At 38.3% G+C, this 5,753-nt stretch overlaps 1 pseudogene; it reads left to right on the forward strand.

The window, feature by feature from the left end:
- Positions 1-903: 903 nt before the first annotated feature.
- Positions 904-3,429, forward strand: LOC102970983 (annotated as a pseudogene).
- The last annotated feature ends 2,324 nt before the right edge of the window (positions 3,430-5,753 follow it).

The following is a 5,753-nucleotide window of genomic DNA, read 5'->3' on the forward strand; positions in this document are numbered from 1 at the left end:
AATAAACTCAAAATGAATTAAAGACCTAAATGCAAGACACTAAGCCATAAAATGTTTAGAAGGACACATGGGTTTGATATTGTCAACAGAAACATTTTTCTAGATAATGTCTCCTCAGGCAAGGGAAACAAACAAAAGTAAAATTAAACTATTGGGACTAGACCAAAATAAAAAGCTTTTGCACAGCAAAGGAAACCATTACGAAAACAAAAAGCAAACTACTGAATGAGAGAAGATATTTGCAAATGAGAAATCTGATAAGGGATTAATATCCAAAATATATAAAAGAACTTATACAACTGAACACCCAAAAAAACAAATAATATGATTAAAATGAGCAGAGGACATGAATAAACATTTCTCAAAAGAAGACATACAGATGGCCAACAGACACATGGAAAGATGCTCAACATCACTATTCATCAGGGAAATGCAAATCAAAACCACAATAAGATATCACCTTACACCTGTCAGAATGGTGAAAATCAGAAACACAAGAAATATCAAGTTGGTGAGGATGTAGAGAAAAAGAAACCCTTGTGCACTGCTGGTGGGGAATACGAACTGGTATGGCCACTGTGGAAAACAGTATGGAGGTTCCTCAAAAAATTAAAAATAGAATTACCATATGATCCAATAATTCCACAATTCCACTACTGGGTATTTACCCAAAGAAAATGAAAACACTAATTCAAAAAGATATGCACCCTTATGTTTACTGCAGCATTATTTACCATAGCCAAGATATATGGAAGCAACCCAATGTCCATCCATCCATGAATGAATGATGAGGTGATACATACACACACACACACACACACACACACACACACACACACTCACACAAAAGAGTATTATAACTCAGCCATAAAATAAGAATGAGGTCTTACTATTTGCAACAACATGGATGGACCTAGAGGGTATGGTTCTAAAGGAAATAACTCAAAGAAAGACAAATATATGATTTCTAGACAAATATCATATGATTCATATATGGAATTTAAGAAACAAATGAACAAAGAAAAGAGGAGACAAACAAAAGCTCTTAAATACGGAAAACAAACTGATGGTTTCCAGAGAGAAAGTGGAGGGGGGGGGGGGGGGGAGGAGTGAAATAAATGACATCAAGAGTACACTTATCCTAATGAGCACTAAATAATGTATAAAATTGTTGAATCATTATGCTGTGTACCTGAAACTGTAAAGTGTCAGATAATAAATGTTTTAAGCTTCCTGGGCCATAAATTGTCATAACTACTCAACTCTGTCCCTGCACCATGAAAGCAGCAAATGAGAATACATGAACGAGCATTGCTGGGTTCTAATAAAACTTTAGGGACACTGAGATTTTAATTTCACATAGTTTCCACATGTCATGAAATATTATTCTTCTTTTGATTTTTTTTCAACCATTTAAGAACATAAAAACCATTATTAGCTAGTAAGTCATTAAAAAATCAGCAGCTTGCCTGGGGCGCCTGGGTGGCTCAGTTAAGCATCTGACTCTTGATCTCATCTCAGGTCATGAACTCAGATTCGAGAGATCAAGCCCTGCATGGGTTCCATGCTGGGTGTGGAACCTGCTTGAGATTCTGTCTCTCCACCTATCTCTCTCTCTCTCTCTCTCTCTCTCTCTCCCCCCCCCCCCCACCTCTGTAAAATAAAAAAAAAAAAAATTTAATGCAGGAGCCAGCCTGGATTTGGCTCTTAGGGCTATAGTTTGGCAACTGCTGGGTTGGATGGTCTCTCAGGTCTGGCTCTCTATGTCTCTGCTAATTAAGCTGCTATTCATTCCCTACTTTGCTAACTCTGGGGTTAAACTTGGTTTACATCTCTGGCACCTTCTTTTAGAGACTAAAGCAGTTTCTCAAACTTTATTTACTCACATACTCATTAAATAAGAATTAAAAAGACTACCTCTCTTATGAAAGTTATATTATTTAAAGTAGTTATGTTTGGTCTTTCAAACACATATACACATATGGGTTTTCAAACTTTGTATGTCCTTCTCCTCCTCTTACTACAAAGAGATTCCAAGACTTGTCTTCTCACATCTGAAGATCACTGCCTTACAGCTGCTTAGACTGGAAAATTCCAAGTTGGAAAGCCCTCCAAAAACCTCACTTCCCCTTTCTGCTGGTAAAGAACATCAGTTTTCCATGAACTCTACTATATACACTATATATATATATATATATATAGTGTATATATATATATATAGTGTGTATATATATATATAGTATATATATATATATATATAGTGTATATATATATATATAGTGTGTATATATATATATAGTATGTATATATATATAGTGTGTATATATATATATATATATATAGTATGTATATACATATACACACTATATATATATATATATATAGGTGGCTAACCTAACACTTACTTCGTGGAACAGCCAGTTCCAGGTAAGACCTCGACTTGACTTCCTCAGTCCATTCTTCCACATGGTCAGAATCCAAAGTATGAGAGGGAATAAGAATCCCTGTATTTGTCCTTCTTCTCTGTCCACCTAAGACCATGAGCCTAGATATGATCAACTCGATAACCATATAACTGATTACACTAGCTCCAAGAATAAAACATAGGGAATCCTAAGTTATGGTCAGTCTGGGCAAAATATCTTCAAACTGTAGAGAAGGAGAGAAAGAAGTTACCTGCTTTTAAATCCATACATGACGAAGAGCAGCGTTGAAACTTCTGGAGGATAGCAGTGGTCCCTGCTGCACAGGGACCCTGCTGCACACCTACTTTGCTGAGCCACACAGTTACATCAAGGGCATCAGGAAGGATGTCATCCATGCTCTGGGTTGTGACACACTCCTTGCCAAGTGTGTCCTCAGGGATCCCTACGAGCATAAGAAACAGAGCTGTTCTTCACGGCTTAGGGCATCCACGTTGGCTAGTTCACGTACTGCAGCAAGAAGGCCCAGCTCAGCATTGGCCATGTGCTCGCAATGGACACCATTCCCGAGAGCACCATCATATGTTGCCTGGAGGAGAAGCTGATGACAGAGGCAAGCTGGCCAGAACCTCCAAAACGACGCCGTCATCACCTACCGCAACCCCAAGACCAATGAGACCCAAATGAAGCTGCGCTTAGGCTCCAAGAAGGTCATCTCTTCAGCCAACAAAGCTGTGGTCGGCGTGGTGGCCAGAGGGGACTGCACTGACAAGCTCGGTTGCTGTGCCTACCACAAGTATAAGGCAAAGAGAAATTTCTGAGCACGCCTGCGAGGTGAGGCCATGAACTCTGTGGAGCATCCCTTTGGAGGTGGCAACCACCGGCACATTGTCAAACCTGATACCATCTTCAAAAATACCCCTGCTGGTTGCAAAGTGGGTCTCATTGCTAAACAGGGGACTGGACATCTCGGAGAACCAAGACTGTGTAGGAGAAAGAGAACTAGGACTGGAGAGGCTCAATAAAGGGTATCTTTCTGCCACTTAAAAAAATTAAAAATGAAAAATAACAACAAAAAACAGCACACTTTTTCTGGAAAGAGATGGGGATTATAAAATGACCTTTCTCCATATAAAAGTATTTCTCTGTTAAGGAGCCTCAGCAGAAAAGAGGAGGTAGGCGGGGTGTGTGGGGGGGAGGGGTGGGCAGTGCTGGGAACATTGAGTGAGCACAGTGAGCCAGGGCCCTTGCAGCATTCAGTCACATCATCTCTCGTGAGCCTCTCCCACCTGGGAAGTCACTAGAGACTATTATCACCCTTGGGGCTCATGAGGAATCAGGGGCCTTACCCCAGGCCGCTTAGATACCAAAGAAGATCTGGGACTGAATTCAGAGCTCCCTAGAAAAGCAGTTATCCATTCTATTTGTCTGTCTCTCTAACTCTCATATTTATCCATGGCTATTTCTGTCTCACTTCCAGATCTCCTCCCTATAAAGCATTAGGTAACTTATGTTTAAATAATTAAAGTTCCCTGACAGTTAGTTGGCCAACCATTTCAGGTGAAAAAGCTTGAAAGTGAAGTTGCTCACTGAGAATTTACCAGATAGTATAGCCTGCAGTATTCTCTGTCCAATCCTTATCACAAATCCAGTAATGAGAAATGTGATTTTTGCAGGATAGCCAGAGAAAATATCTCTTGCTCTAAATACTACAAAGTTAACTCTTAGATTAAGCCAGAACATTAGGGACTCTGATAAGCCTCTATTTGATTTCACTAAATTGTAAAACATGTGACATCGTTAACCTGCACTGAAAATTAATATAAAAAGTATACTTTTAAAGTTCTAAAGCAAATTTTAAAGTTTCTAAATATTATAAACTAATTATTAAAATGTCCAAATCACTACTTCATTCCTTTGAAACAGTGTGAAGGAATGTCAGATATTTTTAAATAACTCCATGATACTATCTGAATTTGCACAGATTATATCCTGCAACTCTGTCCCATAACTCTTCCCATTAGTATTCTTGTAAGGATTTTTGAAAATTTTATTAATTTCTACAGAAAATAGAGAAATTATAGTGGGTATAAATCTCAATCCATAAGCACAAGTATTAAAGGAATATAATGATTTTCTAAATTTCTGCTTCTGTTTTGAGCTCTCATCTCACAGGGAAACAGTCTTAATGCTTTGACTTAATTCTTTTCCCTCACTCACTCTGGGTGCCATTGTTCCAGAAACTTATGTAGTGCCAAAGATGGGGAATAGGAGTCACAATCTGGTTCCAACTCTCAAGTGCACCCAATTTAGAGTGCAGATGCCCACCATTCCAGTCAGCACGCCTCTCTGCTCCTGTCTGACATCCCAGGCACCAGAATCTTTGCGAGGCTACCTAGGACCCACACACCTAGATATACTTTGAAGCTATTTCCTTTTTAAGGTTTTTTCTACCATCCTCCTTTGTTCCAACCCCCCTCAAAATCTCTGTTCATTCACCACTTCCCTTCCCCTTAGTCTGGACAATATTTTTCAAGTCTCATTACAATTTCAGACAGACAGCTTGTCTACCCACTCTCTATTCTAGAATTTAACCTCTTAGAAACAGAAGCCAGAAAGTCTTTCAGACTACATCTGCTTTCTAACATGCAACATCTGTCCTTTGAGGAATGGATGAGCAGTGACCACTAGCTTGAATGGGCAAGGGAAAAGCAGAAGAGTAAAAATATAGCCAAATACCTGAAATATTATCTGGCCACACTTTTATTTGTTGGTATTTACCTAGGTTCTCAGATATCTTTCTTAAATAATTCTGTGTCTATTATTGTCATCCTTACTGAAACAGGTTGGTAAACTGACTTTTACTTCTAACCACACTTTCCTCAATTGAGTATTTCCCTCTACTGTGGCCTATGTTTCCTTAATACCAAGGATCCAGGGACCTGAAAATATAAACTAACATTGACCCACAAAATCAGGACATCTGATCATCTTCGCCAAGGAAATTGGGAATAGCAACATCCTCTAATCATTTATCTATTTATCATATATGTGGGCAGGACTTTATACAGAACAATGTTTATGCAGCATTATTTATTTTAGCAAAAAATTGGAAACAACCTAAATGTTCAGTAATAGAGAATTATTTAAATAGAGTAAGATCACAGGGTAAAATTCTATGCAGCTGTTAAATGTCAAATTATAAAATATGTGATGATATAGGAAAATATTCACAGTAAAAATAATAAACCCAGATAAGCTATGCAATTACAACTTTATAAAGTACATATTTGAATACAGCCTATAGAAAAAGGCTGGAAAGTTCCTCAC

Source organism: Panthera tigris, chromosome C2 (assembly GCF_018350195.1).
Source record: "Panthera tigris isolate Pti1 chromosome C2, P.tigris_Pti1_mat1.1, whole genome shotgun sequence".
NCBI lineage: Eukaryota > Metazoa > Chordata > Mammalia > Carnivora > Felidae > Panthera > Panthera tigris.